We start from the raw sequence: 15,706 nt of genomic DNA on the forward strand, positions 1-15,706 counted from the left end.
TTAACGATAGTAGCGTGTATACGTATTAACGAAGCATGTCCCAAAAAAACACCATCGTATCAAATATAAGGGAAATTGGTAAATAAATCACTTGGCTAACTACAGAGATCGCAAAACCAAATACAATTTCGACAAAAAGTAAATTATAACAAGGAAAATGCTGAAGATGAAAACAAGTCGAAGTCGAGGAGCAGTAGACTGACCATGGTGGTAGTGAATGCGAAGATCTGCGGTTTCTGTCCACTCTAGAGCGTCTCCGTCAATGGAGCATTCGAATCGGCAGAGGCGACACAACAGAAACCCTAGCCGCACGTCATATATATATATAGGTGTCCGAGCTGTTCGATATGAAATACAGAGAGATAGGGAAGGTTAAGCACTGGACATGGGGTGGGATTCTTTTAATATGTCCAGCCCAGCATACATTTCAATTGGGCTTAGGGCCCATTTTTAATATTGGGCTTCTATTCCTTATTGTTTGTATTCATTTCAATTTGGTGTTCCATCATTTAAAATTTTTGCGTAATTGACCTTTCTCCCATAAAAGTTTGTACTCAGTTTACAACCAATTAAAAAACAAGGCGAATTGAAGTGATAAGATTGCAAATCTATCGAAGTTTGCGTAAACAGCAACAACGTAAGAATGAAAGTGCAGATGCAATTATACCCTTTAAGACTCTCCTACCATTATCATTATCATTATTATTATTTTTTGTCCACAACAGTAATATTTAGATTTTTTAAATGAAACTTATATTAATTTCAACTGTACATATAAAAATATGAAAATTAAGGTGTGAGCGATGAACCCACTGTACATAAAAAATCAAATGAGATATTATAGTAAAAATGCAGCCTCACTTCTACCGATTAACCCCGTTCCAACAAGAAATAACAGCTCAAATATTAGAACTCATCAACAATCGTTAACATAAACCCCAAGTATACGCCATTGCATTAATTAGTAAAATTCGTATATGATTTTTCAATAAAGATATAGCGGTTAACGATAGTAGCGTGTATACGTATTAACGAAGCATGTCCCAAAAAAAACACCATCGTATCAAATATAAGGGAAATTGGTAAATAAATCACTTGGCTAACTACAGAGATCGCAAAACCAAATACAATTTCGACAAAAAGTAAATTATAACAAGGAAAAATGCTGAAGATGAAAACAAGTCGAAGTCGAGGAGCAGTAGACTGACCATGGTGGTAGTGAATGCGAAGATCTGCGGTTTCTGTCCACTCTAGAGCGTCTCCGTCAATGGAGCATTCGAATCGGCAGAGGCGACACAACAGAAACCCTAGCCGCACGTCATATATATATATAGGTGTCCGAGCTGTTCGATATGAAATACAGAGAGATAGGGAAGGTTAAGCACTGGACATGGGTGGGATTCTTTTAATATGTCCAGCCCAGCATACATTTCAATTGGGCTTAGGGCCCATTTTTAATATTGGGCTTCTATTCCTTATTTGTTTGTATTCATTTTAATTTGGTGTTCCATCATTTAAAATTTTTGCGTAATTGACCTTTCTCCCATAAAAGTTTGTACTCAGTTTTTTTTAAAAAACTAACAATCATTATTAATTAATAATTATTTTAAAAATGATATTAAATATTTATTTTTCTTATGAATATTATACTATTAAATATTTGGTATTATTGTTTTTAAAATTTTCAAAATTCTTACCTAAACAAATATTTGAATTTTATGTACTTCCTCCGTCCCACGATTATGTATCCATTTATTTTTTGGACGGAATTTTAGAAATATTAGTATTATATTGGAATATAGTAGAAATAAAGTAAAAATGATTAAAATGATCTTATTAGTATTGTGCGATATATTAGTATTGTGCGATATAAAAGAATGTCCATGCATTCTATACAACAAACCTGGGGTGGGTGTATTGGTGCAGTGCACCCTTGTACATAGGATCACAATCTCAGTGGTCCTCACCCTTGTTAGGTTGTTAGATTTCTTTAGTGTAGATTTGATTCCCTTGGTATGGCTATTATAGATTAGATTTCATTAGTGTAGATTTGATTCCCTTGGTACGGCTATTATAGATTAGTCTGGAGTATATATAATCTATGTTTTCTCTCTTCCATTCAATCAATGAAAAAGGATTAATTCCACATGCTTGTTTTGTGCTATGTTCTTACCTTTTCTTTTTATTTGTGCTATATTCTGTTTCTTCAGTTTTTTGTATCAAATCATTTAAAACTTGGTCACGGGTTTTATTAAATGATTTCCATAATATTCATTGGCAAAAAGTATAATTCTATGCATTTGGATCACTGAGGTATATTTTTAATTCAACATGTGCTTAATCATAACCATTGATTAATTAAGGATAATTAAGTTAATTAAAATATTATTTTGCAATAAAGGATGAGGATTAGTCTTCAGTGTGTTGAATTTTGTAAAATCAGTATGAGATTTCCTATATATTTCAATACTTGTTGTGACTATTGACAATATCAATGTTAACTTTACAATTTGATACAATAATATGTGAGACAAGCCCTTCAATTAACTGAATCTATAACTTAACATATCTAGTTTATTTTGGAGTATCATATGCTAAAGTATCATTAGGCTATTTGAATGATTTTTCTTAAATTTACATAATTATAATGATTCTTTTCACCTAACACAACTATGCTCACAAACATTTATTTAAAAACACAAAATGAATACATGCAAGATGCATAATATTTTTAGACTCTGTTTATATAGAAGGTTTTGAAATTGGAATTTGGAAAATTTGTGAAAATAATAAAGATTGGCCATTTAATATGATGTTTGTTACTGAAAAATATGCATTTGATGTGATTTTTTTTTTAAAAAAATAATTTTTATTGATAGATATTCTCAAAATTTTCTAAAATATGTATGTAAAAAGAACCTTACTATTTTACAATACTAGTACAAATAATATTTGAGAAACATACACATTGACAAAATTATTGCCATATAGGAAAAAAAAAAATCAAATTAGGATTTGTTTACATGGATTTGTTTTATATTTAAATTTTGAATTTTGGTTTGAATAATTATTTGTAGGTAATATTTTGTGATAATAATAATAATAATATTCCCCGTCCGTGTATAATGTCAAGATTACTGTAGACACAAAAATTTACGAGATGTATGATTAGTAAATAATTAAAAATGTATTAGTTAAAATAAATATAAATTAAGGTTGAGATAACTAATTAATATAATTTAAAATTAAAAAATTTGAAAATTGAAAATTATAAATATAATTACGATGTGTAATACTTTTCTAAGAAAAAAAGAAAGTAACATAAAATGTGAGACGCACAAAAATGGAAAATGTGACATTATATGTGAGACGAAGGGAGTAATAATATATTTTTTTATATATAAAAAGTAAAATTTGCTTCGCAATGTCTATGATCAACAAGACCTCACATAAAGAAACTCTCCGTAATAAAAAAAAAAAAAAAAAAGAATTGGTGCTTGACTTAATTAACGAAGTCTCAAGACACAATGATCAATCAAAAGCAAAGGCATAACATGTCGAGCGAAGGCCCAACACCATCAAACAAGTTTCGAATGAAAGGTTCGACCATAAGAGCGTGTATTCATTTGGGATTTCATTGAATTTTTTTGGATTTTAAAAAATTTATTGATTTATGTGAATTTAAAAAATCCACCGAGTTCATGCAGAATTTGATGGATTTTATTATGGATTCTTATAGATTTCATTGGATTTTTTTTTTTTTATGGATTTATATGAATTTTGTAGAATTGTAAAATATATTTTTTATTGATTTATATAATTGTATAAACTTATGTAAACACTTTTACAAATATAATATATTTATTATACATTATTATATTTTATAAAATATAAATAATATTAATAAATAATATATAATTATTAATGATATAGAAATATTGTAATATATATAATGCTACTATTTTTTACATTATATTTTTAATTTTTTAATTTTTATTATATTATAATTCAATATATCAATTTATTTTTATATTTTTTATTAGTTAATATTATTATTCTTATGTAATAAATTTTGTAAAAAATAAATATATAGATTAAAAGATTAATATATCACACACATTCATTATTTTTATATTATAGGTACAATTTCTTATACTTTAAAAATACCCCTTCAAAATATTTCACAAAACAATCACAGTAAAAATAAAAAACTGTATTTACAATTTTGCATAAGAAATAAAATTAAAAAGTAAAAAGTAAATTAAATATAACTAACGGTTCAACGAAGAAAATATATATATTTTAGTTAACTTTACCGATAATACAATATATTCGATAATTAAAAAAAATAGTAACACAAATTTATTATGATAATAGTAATTTCCAAATATTATATTTATAATATAAAAATACATATTTTCAAAAAAAGTTGATAAAATTTATTAATATATTTTATTTTTAAATTATTACTTTTTATTAAATATTTAAAATAATATTAATAAATATTATTATATTATTTATCACTTATATATTTTCATCAACAACAACAACAATAAATAATAATAATAATAATAATTTTAAAAATCCATCAAAATCTCTCCTTATTATGAGAAATTTTCTCATGTATAATTTTTTTATAATTGTCCGTTAAAATCCAATAAAATCCATAAATTTTAAAAGTTTGTTTGAATACCTCAAAATTTTAAAACACTTTTAAAAAGTCTTGATTTAAAGGACTTTTAAAAGTCATACCTCCAGATTTTAAAAGACTTTTAAAAGTTTGAATTGAATACACCAGATTTTTAAAAGTCCAACAAAATCCTATAGAATTGTGATTGAATACACCCCCTAAGCAAAGGCCTAGAAGAGTATGGAGCGAGTCTAGCAATATTGAGTGAGGTCTTTGCAGTGTTGAGCAAAGCCATTTAGCGTCGAGTGAAGCCCTAACAAGGTTGAGCGAAGCGCTACAACATCAAGTAAAGATTTAACAATATCGAACGAAGGTCCCACCGTATTTAGCGAAAATCCAACACATCGAAACCTATGAATTTAGTGATGGAGGCCATGAAAGACTTAAGTGAAATAACAATGAGCCATGAAAGAAAAGGTGAGAGAGTCAATTTGTTAGAGAGAATTGTAAAATCATGTTAAACTTATTTTTTTAAAATTATAAATACAGGCAATAGAGACAAAGAAACACACGGCCAATCACCTCCAAAATTCTATAAAATTTTATTTTCTTGTAATTTTTCTCTTTATTATTATTATTTTTTATATTTTCAGCTTTGCTCCGTTTTAATCTAGTATTTTTTTTTTCAATTTATATATTAGTTTCGATCTTTTATTTTATGCTTAAATTTCTAGTTTTAGTTTATGCAATTTTATTATGTTTCTGATGACTTCAAATATGAGTGTATTCTCAACTTAACAAAACTGTGTATTACTTAAATTTCTGTATGAAAACTATCACAATATCTTATTTATGGCATACTTATTGATCTATCTTGCTTGGCATGATTCAGAATTAATTTGTTGAGATTATTAACAATTTTTGCCCTTTTAAGCGGTGATTCGGGTCCAGAAAAGCTAAGGCAAGAAAAGCAAGCGACAACCGCATCCACTCCACCAGCGAAGACATCATCGCTCATGCAAGCGACCCAGACACCCATCGCAGCGGAGCGACGACAACTCACTGAAATTAATGCTTAAGTGTCCAACCCGTAGCGGATTAGCCATTCCACTACCAGCCAGCATAGATGACTCCGCTCAGCTGCGCTGATGCCCTCCAACCATCGGGGTAAGCGAGGAAAATCTGTGGCCTTACAAGTCGAAGCAAGCGAAGCGAGCACCCTGGGAGTTACGGCCAACAACTGCCCCAACAGTATAATTGTCACCAATTGCCTATCCGCCCAGCGGTTGGAACAATTTCTTAACTGCTTGCAACTGCTACTCCCATTAGCTATAAATAGGGCCAGATATCCATTTGTAAATATACTTCGAGAGAGTATACAAACACTCTTTGTACACGCATTATTAGCTGTCTTTCTGCCTCTAGAGAGCTCCAACCTTGTAAGGGAGTTCTGAGCAGGAATGGCCAGGGGGGTTGAGATCTCTCTTCTCCCTTGGCCACACTTTACTGCTTACTTAGTTTTAGTTTACCGCTTTAATTACAGCTTTTGTTGAACTAGAACTTTACTGCTTTGGTAGTAAGTAATGAAATATCATCCGTTCTTCGTCATCACATCTTTCCTATTTTCGCATTTATATAAACTGTAGTTGTAAAGAACTCTAAGTCGCTGATAACTCATATTTGAATTATATTGCAATTTCCATACAGATTCACAGGGAATTTTTATTCGAAAATCAATGAATAGAATTTTGTAGGGAAACGATCAGATATAGCAATTTTGTGTGGTTGTAGACCCTGAGTAGTTATCACAATTATTTATACTCTTTTTACTGGTGAGTTTCCAGGTCGAACACAAGGATTTTAAGTCATGAATTTCAACGTGAACGGTGAAAATCTTGGAGAAAACGACGAAGGATACAAGAAAGGATCCGCTTGTAGCGGGCCCGAATTTTAACTACTTAAAGCGGTAAATAAAGCAATAAAGATGAGGTGAGCGGAGACGAGCGAAGCGAAAGCGAGAGGTGGAGTGCCAGTGGTAATCAGATGATCGGGACATGAGCGAAAGTGAGGACCAGATGATCAGGGCATGGATGAATCGCGGTTACCAAAGGATCGGAGCGTGAGTGAGCGGCATATTATATATATATGTATATGAGCGAATTAGAGTGAATGAGAGGTGCTGTGTCTGATCTGTGCGTTACTAAATAGATAGGTTTTCCTGGATGAAGTGAGCGAATGATGTAAGTGTGTTATTGGAAGAGTATATGTATATTATGGAAATGATGAGAGAAAGATGTTGTAATTATATAAACTAAATTGTAAAGAACTTATCACACTGGTATTTTTGGCCTGGGGGGGATTTACAACAAGACTTCAATGACACCCAAAATTAAGACATTATAAGAAAGAAACCCTACTATTATTAGGAATTTCTAATACCTAATAGACCCCCGTCTATGTCCCGTTAATTTTCCCAATTTCTGCTTCATTAGTGGCTTTACCCCCTGATGTTACTACTATTTAATCAAAATCGAAGTTAGCACAACAGTTAAGCAGGTTGACAAGGCTCCCGCGTACTTAACTGCATTGAACTACCTTGAGACCGCTTTTGGTGCATAACAAGGCTTAGATAATCAATTCTTCTCTCGCTCTATACCAGTGAAATGAAAATCTCTAAACTTGATTTATATAAGTATGGAAAAGTGTGAAAGAATTTTGTTTGAAGAAGTGAATGATATTTCTTTATATACTATGAAAGCGTGAAAGATTAGAACTACAAAGCTGTAAATGAAAGCAGTAATCTAATCTAAGAAAGGAGTAAAGACATGGCCAAGGGAGAGGGAAGACCCCTACTCACTTGGCCATTCCTGTGGAGAACTCCCTTACAGGGTTGGAGCTCTCTGAAACAGGAAGACGACGAATGCTAAGTATGCAGAAAATCACCAAAATTCGATCTCCTTTACATAAAGATATATGACCCTATTTATAGCAGGTGTAAAAAGACGGTTGCAAGTAGCTGTTAGGCAGTTCCAACCGCTGGGCAGTTAAGCGGTTGCTGGTAGTTATTCTGTTAAAGTAGTTGCTGGCCATAACTCCCAGGGTGCCCGCTTCGCTTGCGTTGAAGGTTAAGGGCACAGATTTTCCTCGCTTGCTGGGGAGCTGGAGGGCATCAGATCAGCTTGGCTCGCTTGTGCTGGCTGGAATTTGAATGGTTGTACCGCTGCAGCTGAAGTACTTAGTTGAAATATGGTGATAGTCTGCAGCGGTGGGTATCTGAACTGTCGCTTGCAAGCGGGAGAGGCTATCGCTTGCGGGCTGTGACGGTGGCCGCTTGCTTCTCATGCCTTAGTATTTCCAAGGTGTGCTCTGGGCGCTTGCGAACGAAGGCGACTGTCGCTTGCTTCGTCTGCCTTAGCTTTTCTGGTTCTAGATTACCGCTTAAGAGGGCAAAAATCGTTAATAATCTCAACAACGAACTCTGGATCATGCCTAGTGATATAAATCAATATTGTATGCCGATTACGAATTATTTTGATGGTTCTTATGCATAAATTCGAGTAATACACATTTTTGTTAAGTTAAGAATATGCTAAATTTTGGAGTCATCAGTCGCTGAGAAAGAACACAAAATAATTTATTATCCAAGTCTTGTCTTCTTGTCACAAACAAATTCAGGGTAGTTCAATGTAGTTAAGTAAGCGGGAGCCTTGTCGACCTGCTTAATTACTGGTCTTAATTCAATTTTGATTAAAAAGAGGTAACAGAAGGGTAAAGCCACTAATGAGAAAGAAATTGGGATAATTAATGGGGCATAGGCGGTGGTCTATTGGGTCACAGAAATTCCTATTGATAGTAGGGTTTCTTTCTTATAATATTCTGATTTTGGGCGTCATTGAAGTCTTGTTGTAACTCCCTTAAGGGCAAGTACAAGCGATCAAAAGTCTTTTAACATGGATTTATATCATTACATGACTCCATTCCACCGCTTTCATATTATACAATTATATTTCGATTAAACACCAGCATCACTCGCTCATTTCATTCAGAAAATTTTAGTCATTGAGTAACGCACAGTTCAAACAGAGTGCCCCTCCATCACCCTCTACCACTCAATCTATATAAATATATTGTGTCATCCGCTCATGTCTCTCTCGCTCATCCATCGCTGGCACCAGTCCCGCTCACCACCGCTCCGCGCACCATCGCTCAGCTTTACCGCTTTTCTTAGTTTTCCATCTTTCTGTAGTTTTAGATCCAAACTCACCTTGAGCGGGTCTCCTTACTGCTTTTTCGCTGTTTTCACTAGATCAATACTTGATTTAAATTTTCAATTTAAAATCCCTGTGTTCGACCTAGAAACTCACCAGTTAAAGAGTATAAACAATTATGATAAACGATTCAGGGTCTACAACCACAAACTTTTGCTATATCTGATCGCTCACAATAACCATTAAATCTAAGTTTTCGACTAAAATTTCCTGTATTTGAATATATATATCAAAAATCGTGCTGTCAGTTTCTATTTTGAATACATGATGTATTCAATTTTGTCATTAATGGGCTTGCTAAAGCAAGAGATGTTGTGGAAGCTATGAATTTGAAAACTTTGATGCAAAAAAGAGGTTTGAAGCCGGATGTATACACATATAGTGTGATTATGAATAGTTACGTAATGGTTGGTGAAATAGAGGAGCGTGCAAAATATTCAAGGAACTCAAACGGAGTCACTGTAAACTGAGTCCCGTCACATTTCATACACTTAACCGAGAGTTCTGCAAGCTCGAACAGTTTGACAAGCAATCATTGTATCATTTTCAACTTGCAATTTAGTCTTAGTAGACCCAAAGTTGTCACTCTCTATTTTCTTATTTTTCACCATTTTCTTGTACCAATCAAGATAACCATGGAGTTTGAAACAATTTGTTTTGACATGATCTATCTTTCTACCATGATCATAGAATAATTTTTTTATTTTTTTTGTCTGATTTGTCAAATCTTTTTCTATGAACCTTTTATCAGCACTTTTATCACTATTTATTTTTTAAAGTTCTTGAGTTAGTTAACAAAACAATATGTATAGGATCTTTCAGCATACCCTAGAGTTTATATTATTTCTCAACACTTCAAAGTATATCATATATTTTTTCACATCAGAGAGTGGATCTATCATTAAAATATGATTTCTTACAACATCAAATTTATCATCCAGACCCATAAGATAATCAATTGCATCTAGATTTTTAAGGTAAACATCAACTTTATTTTCATCCTTAAGTACGAGTGCTAGACAAGAAAGTTCATGCTTCAAAGTTTGCCTTTTATTACAGTAGGCAGCCATTGAAATATTACCTTGGTATAGTAAGAAAGTTCATGCTTCAAAGTTTGCCTTTTATTAAAGTATGCAACCATTGAAATATTACATTGGTATAGCTTGCTAATCTTCTTCCTCTTATAATAGAGGAATGGTCCTTTATGTTGTTGATAACGCGGCATAAGCTTCTACCACAACTCATAAGTTGTGTTGATAAGATTGAATGCAACAATAATTTGTGGAGAAATAGAATTGAACAACCAACCAAACATCATATTATTATTTTTCTCCCACTTTAAAACAACTCTTGGGTCCTTAGGGTTTGTTTCTTCAGCCCCGATTTGAGGTTTTTTATTGTGTAAATACTGTTTGCACATTAAACAACCTCAAAAACCGGGCTGCTAGGATGACAGCTTTATAGCTGTTTTTTTTTTAATTTAAAATATCCAAATAATAATTTATTTAATATTTATAATACTTATTTGCTAAAAAATATATACAATATAAATATCATTTTTTAAAGAATAATTTTTTATAATACAAACACATAAAAATTTAAAAATATTTGTGTTTGATATAATATAAATTCATAATTAAATTATACCACTATTAATTTTATCAATTAAATTTAATACATATTTATATTATTATATTAATTACCTATCAAATCAATACATATCAAAACTCACCAAATCCAAACCAACCCTACACACAAAAGAAATACAAAAACTCAAACCTATTTTAAAATTCAAATAAAAACTAAATTCAAACCCAATTTTCTCCAAACCGACCTAAAGAAACACACCCCTAGTCTTTTAATTTCTCCCGTCACAATTTTTTTTTTTTCTTTTAGCCGTGAGAGCTCTCAAAACGATTGTGCTCCAGATCATGTAATTTGTCTTTGTGAGGTGAAGACATACAAGACTCACACTTAGTTGATTTATAAAAAAGAGATTTTCAAATGTACCATGAAGGAATGCAGAGTACTTCCAATGCACACGAAATCAATCAAAAAGGAATATTTATCTAAGAGGAATAAAAAAAACAAAAAACAATGCAAATGAAGAAACAAAAAAAGAAAATCGATCTAGAATAAAATTTGTCATAGGCTCTGATACCATAATGAAGAAACCAACAAAGAAAATAAAAATTTTCTATATCAATTAAACTCACATTAAAATGTACATAGAAGAGGTCTTTTACACACAATTAATAATTGAAAAACTAACAAACTTTGACTAATTGTCTTGAAAAAAAAAAAGAAAAAGAAACAGGTTCAACTAATTACAAATTAATTTGACTGGGCCCAAATAAATAAAATTACAATAATGGCCAATGACAATGACATGAACCAAAGCGAATAGCTTCATCTTCTACCTCTAACTACTTTGATCATTTGTAGTCATGGTTCGCCGTCTCAGGTCGGTCTTTACCGTTCCACGGTCAAATATCGGCCTATATGATTTTTTTTATATAAAATTTATATTTTTTAAAAAATAATAAATAATTAATTAAAATACATCAAATTATAAATATAATTAATTTAATAATATATATTATTAAAAAATATATTATAATTTATAGTAGATTAAAATTTAAAATAAATAATATTTCAACTCAATTAGCGCATATATATATAAATGTAAATGCTAAATTTTATGTTTTGCATATTGTCATTATACTAATAAATTTATTTTAATATCAAAATGATGTATCTTGTGTCCGCCAATGTCAAGATTTCATCTTTATCATCTGTAGTACATATAAATAAAAGTAATTAGAAATAAAAATACCAATAAAATTTTATAAAATGTTCAAACTATGTTTATACTTACTTACCATTCAATACCATGTGGAATGTCGTGGAGGCTCAAAATCATTTTTATCTGCCGATCGATTATAGTATGAATATCCTTGTTCTGGATTCATATTGCGTGGATAAGGGGAGATGTTCGAACCATATTTATTTTCTCTAAATGAACCCCTTCCATATACATCAAAACCTCGATATTCCCTACTATCATTGCTTCTGCTTGATGAACCATAATTTTGTCTACGATCATCAATACTACCCGAACTAGATGTAATCCCTCCGTAATATGTTCCAACTGGTTGGTTGGATCCAAATATAGGAAGATTGGCTGAATCCTGAAGATGTCTAGGTAAATTAGATAAACTTTATCCTAGGTAATAGGGATTATGATATGCATTTGTTTGGTCCCCACTTCTGTCTCCCCAATCTATTAGTCGAACTGTGAGAAGAATCTCCATAGGAATAACCTATATTCAAGTCTTGCATATATTCGTAAACTCCAGAATATCTCCTAGTATCTGAAAATTTTGAAGCATCGGCTTCACTTGAAAATTATGTTAAATTATTTAGAAAATCTCTTTGAGCTTCTATACCAGAACGATATCCATGATCAGTGTCTTGGGTAGCATAATAATTTTCATTTCCTTGAGCCCATCCCATATCACTTGAGTATCGGCTATCCCTGTAGCTCCCACTACCACCACCACCACCACCACCACCATCATCATCATTATCACCATTGTTATTATTCTTTATCTTCACCATTAGTTGATGAAGATGGAGATTCCAATATGATTGTTTTTTTTTCTTGGCCGTATTTTTGTTTTTTGATTTTTTCTCTTTCGCCTTCTTTTTTTCATCAGCTATAAATTGAGATAAAAACATATCGCTGTCATGATCATTATGCTCACTTTGACCTCCATCTCCACTTTCTTCAATAGCCTCACCCAACCAGTTCAAATCACTATCATGAATAAGTGGAGATTCATTTTCTCTGATTCATCTAAAATATCATTTTCATAAAAAATATGATTCAAATCAATTGGGTCATAAAAATCGTATGTGTCTGTCCTTTGCATAAAATGTTTTACCCAAAGACGCATGTTGTAGTGGACATAGACTAGCTTATGCAGTTTCTCAATAGCTAATCTATTCCGAAGTTTAGTATGGATCAAAGCCCACGTACTTCAATTCCGCTCACTACCCAATGATGTGCAAGTTTGACTCAAAAATTTTAATGCAATTTTTCTTAAATTAGGGGCTTCATCACCGTACATATTCCACCAGTCAGCTATTAAAAATAAATAAAAAATTATTAATAATGCAACATATTATAACAAGTATGCTTAAATATATAATTAAATGATAAATTTTATAATACATACCTGGTAAAGATGTAGATACAACTCTAATAGCAAATACACTTCCAAACTCTCCAATTTTGTTAACAAATGTGTTTATCTATAAACAATATAATGGTAAAATTATTAGAAATTAATATATATATCATTTATAAATTTCACACATTTTACCTCATTCATAGCCTTTACTTGTATATTCAAATCTGGCTCGAGTCTTTTGATAACTTCTTTTACTCCTTTTCGAACCTCTGAAGAATCAAATTAACAAGTGCCAGAGTATTGAAGACCAGGATTAAAAAATAAGTTGCATGAAATGTATATAAAATTAAAAAATAAAACAAACGATGAACATAGTATAAAAATATAAAAGTAACAACAATAATTACCTGTTGCATGCAAATCTTGATGCAATTGATTATACCATCTTTCATCGATGATATCCCAATATTGTTGAAAATCTTTCAACGCGGTTTTTATTGTCATTTTTGCCCTATCCATTACCTCATAAATGATAGGTAGTGTAGGTTTTTTATCTTAAACAACTACTTTTAAAACCTTCACTAAAGGTTCCATGACCCCACAAACTCGGCGTATCCGTTTCCAAAATCTTTCATTCAAAATCAAGTCTGATATATCTCCGGCTTCATGTCTTCTCCTCGAGGTATTATTATACTCAACTCATTCTCTAGAAGTACACATTCTTTTCAAATCGGTTGCATATCTCAAAAGACTTTCCATTGCAACAAACTCGGTTGCAAATCTTGTTATGCCTGGTTGCAACAGATCTCGGCTATTTGTATATGTTTTCATCAAATTGACCACTTTATCACTATTGTATATAAATCCTGTAATTCTTCTGGCTTCTTTTATCGTATCTTTCACTGACAATATATCTCCGATGTCTTCTAACATCAAATCAATGCAATGTGCAGCGCATGAAAACCAAAAAATATGCTTCATTTTCCTCATCAGTTTTTTCCCAGCCGCCTTCATACTAGCTTTACTATCAGTTACAATTTGTACAATATTGTCAACCCCTACTGATTCCACCACCTTATCCATTAGGGTGTAGACAAAGTCCGCAGTCTTTGCCTTATTTGTACAATCAACCGAACTGTGATATATCATATCTCTATCACAGTACACCATAAAATTTATGATTGGATATTTTGTATAAGTAATCCAACCATCACACATAATTGTACATCCGTATGTTTTCCATTTCTACTTTAAAGAATCAACATACTGTACAACTTCTTGCATCTCCTCGTTTAAATATTCACCACCAATTTGCTTACCAGTAGGTCCTTTAACTCCAGGTCCAACCGATGCAATCGTGTCAATCATCGTGTGGTAGTAAGGACCACTATCGGCAACGTGAAATAGTATTGCATTAAAATGAAAAAATTTTGAAATTGCTATACCCACTTTTTTTGCATTATCTTGTGAAAACATATTTTTCAAAGACTTATTCTTCGATTGAAACATGTATGGATCAAGTTTTTTTTTATGCAAGCCTTCTGTCTTTTTCATAGAGCTTTCGAAAAAATTTCTTTTACCTCATTTTGTATTCAAACTGCTTCCTCCTACAAAGATAAAAAAACATATAATCATATATGGTTGTTATCTCAAAAAAAATATACTAATATTTAAATATATTTTATAAATTCAATAAATATACCGACTTTAAAATTCAAGCTTGGTAGATATTCGGATACAGAATGTCTCCGCTGCTGCTCCATAAATTTCATATTTCTGCTTTCAGCCATTGCTCTTTTTAATTGTTTTCTTTCAAGAGCATCAATCTCATCTTCATTTATTTCAAAAACTTCATCTTCTTCCTCATCAGAATCATCTTCCAAACAAATGGAATTGTGCAATGCTTCTAACTTTTTTTTATGTGCTGATCGCATATTTTTTCCTTGTGATAACTCTTGATTTTGCCATATTTTATAGCTTATATTTAGTTAATTATTTATTTATTTATGTCAAATTTTGATATCATTTATGTTAATTTATTCTAATAATTGTATTCATTTCATCTTGTTTGTATAATATTAAATTATTAGTTTTTAAGTGCAATTTATAATTATTTTGGTATATAAATTAAATTAATTGATGTGTTTCTTGAATTATATTTTTTGGCATTATTTATGTGCTATTTAAGTATTTAATTTTAACTAAATTAATTTTATTTAATAAGTATTATTTATTTAAAGAAATATTTATAAGATGTTTATTATTTATATAGGTGAAATAATGCTTGAAAATTGATATGGGAGCCCAAAACTGGCCTTAAAAAGTGAAAAAAATGGCTTCAGAAGCGAAAAACAGCCACCGCCGTGAAAGTCAACAAAAGTCAACGGTCAACGCCAAAAAGTTAAAGCGCGAAAGTCAAAGTCAACCAAGCGCGGAAGACAAGCGACGGCCGCGCGGAAGACAAGCGACGCACGAAAGACAAGCGGCGGCTGCATAGGAGTGCGCAAGCGCGGAAGGCAAGCGAGCGCGGAAGGCGAGCGACGACTGTATTTATGAGCGCTGAAGGCAAGCGACGGCGCACGGGAAACAAGCGACGGCTGCACAGAAACTTT

Source organism: Andrographis paniculata, unplaced genomic scaffold (assembly GCF_009805555.1).
Source record: "Andrographis paniculata isolate CXL003 unplaced genomic scaffold, ASM980555v1 Contig76END, whole genome shotgun sequence".
Taxonomy (NCBI): Eukaryota; Viridiplantae; Streptophyta; class Magnoliopsida; order Lamiales; family Acanthaceae; genus Andrographis; species Andrographis paniculata.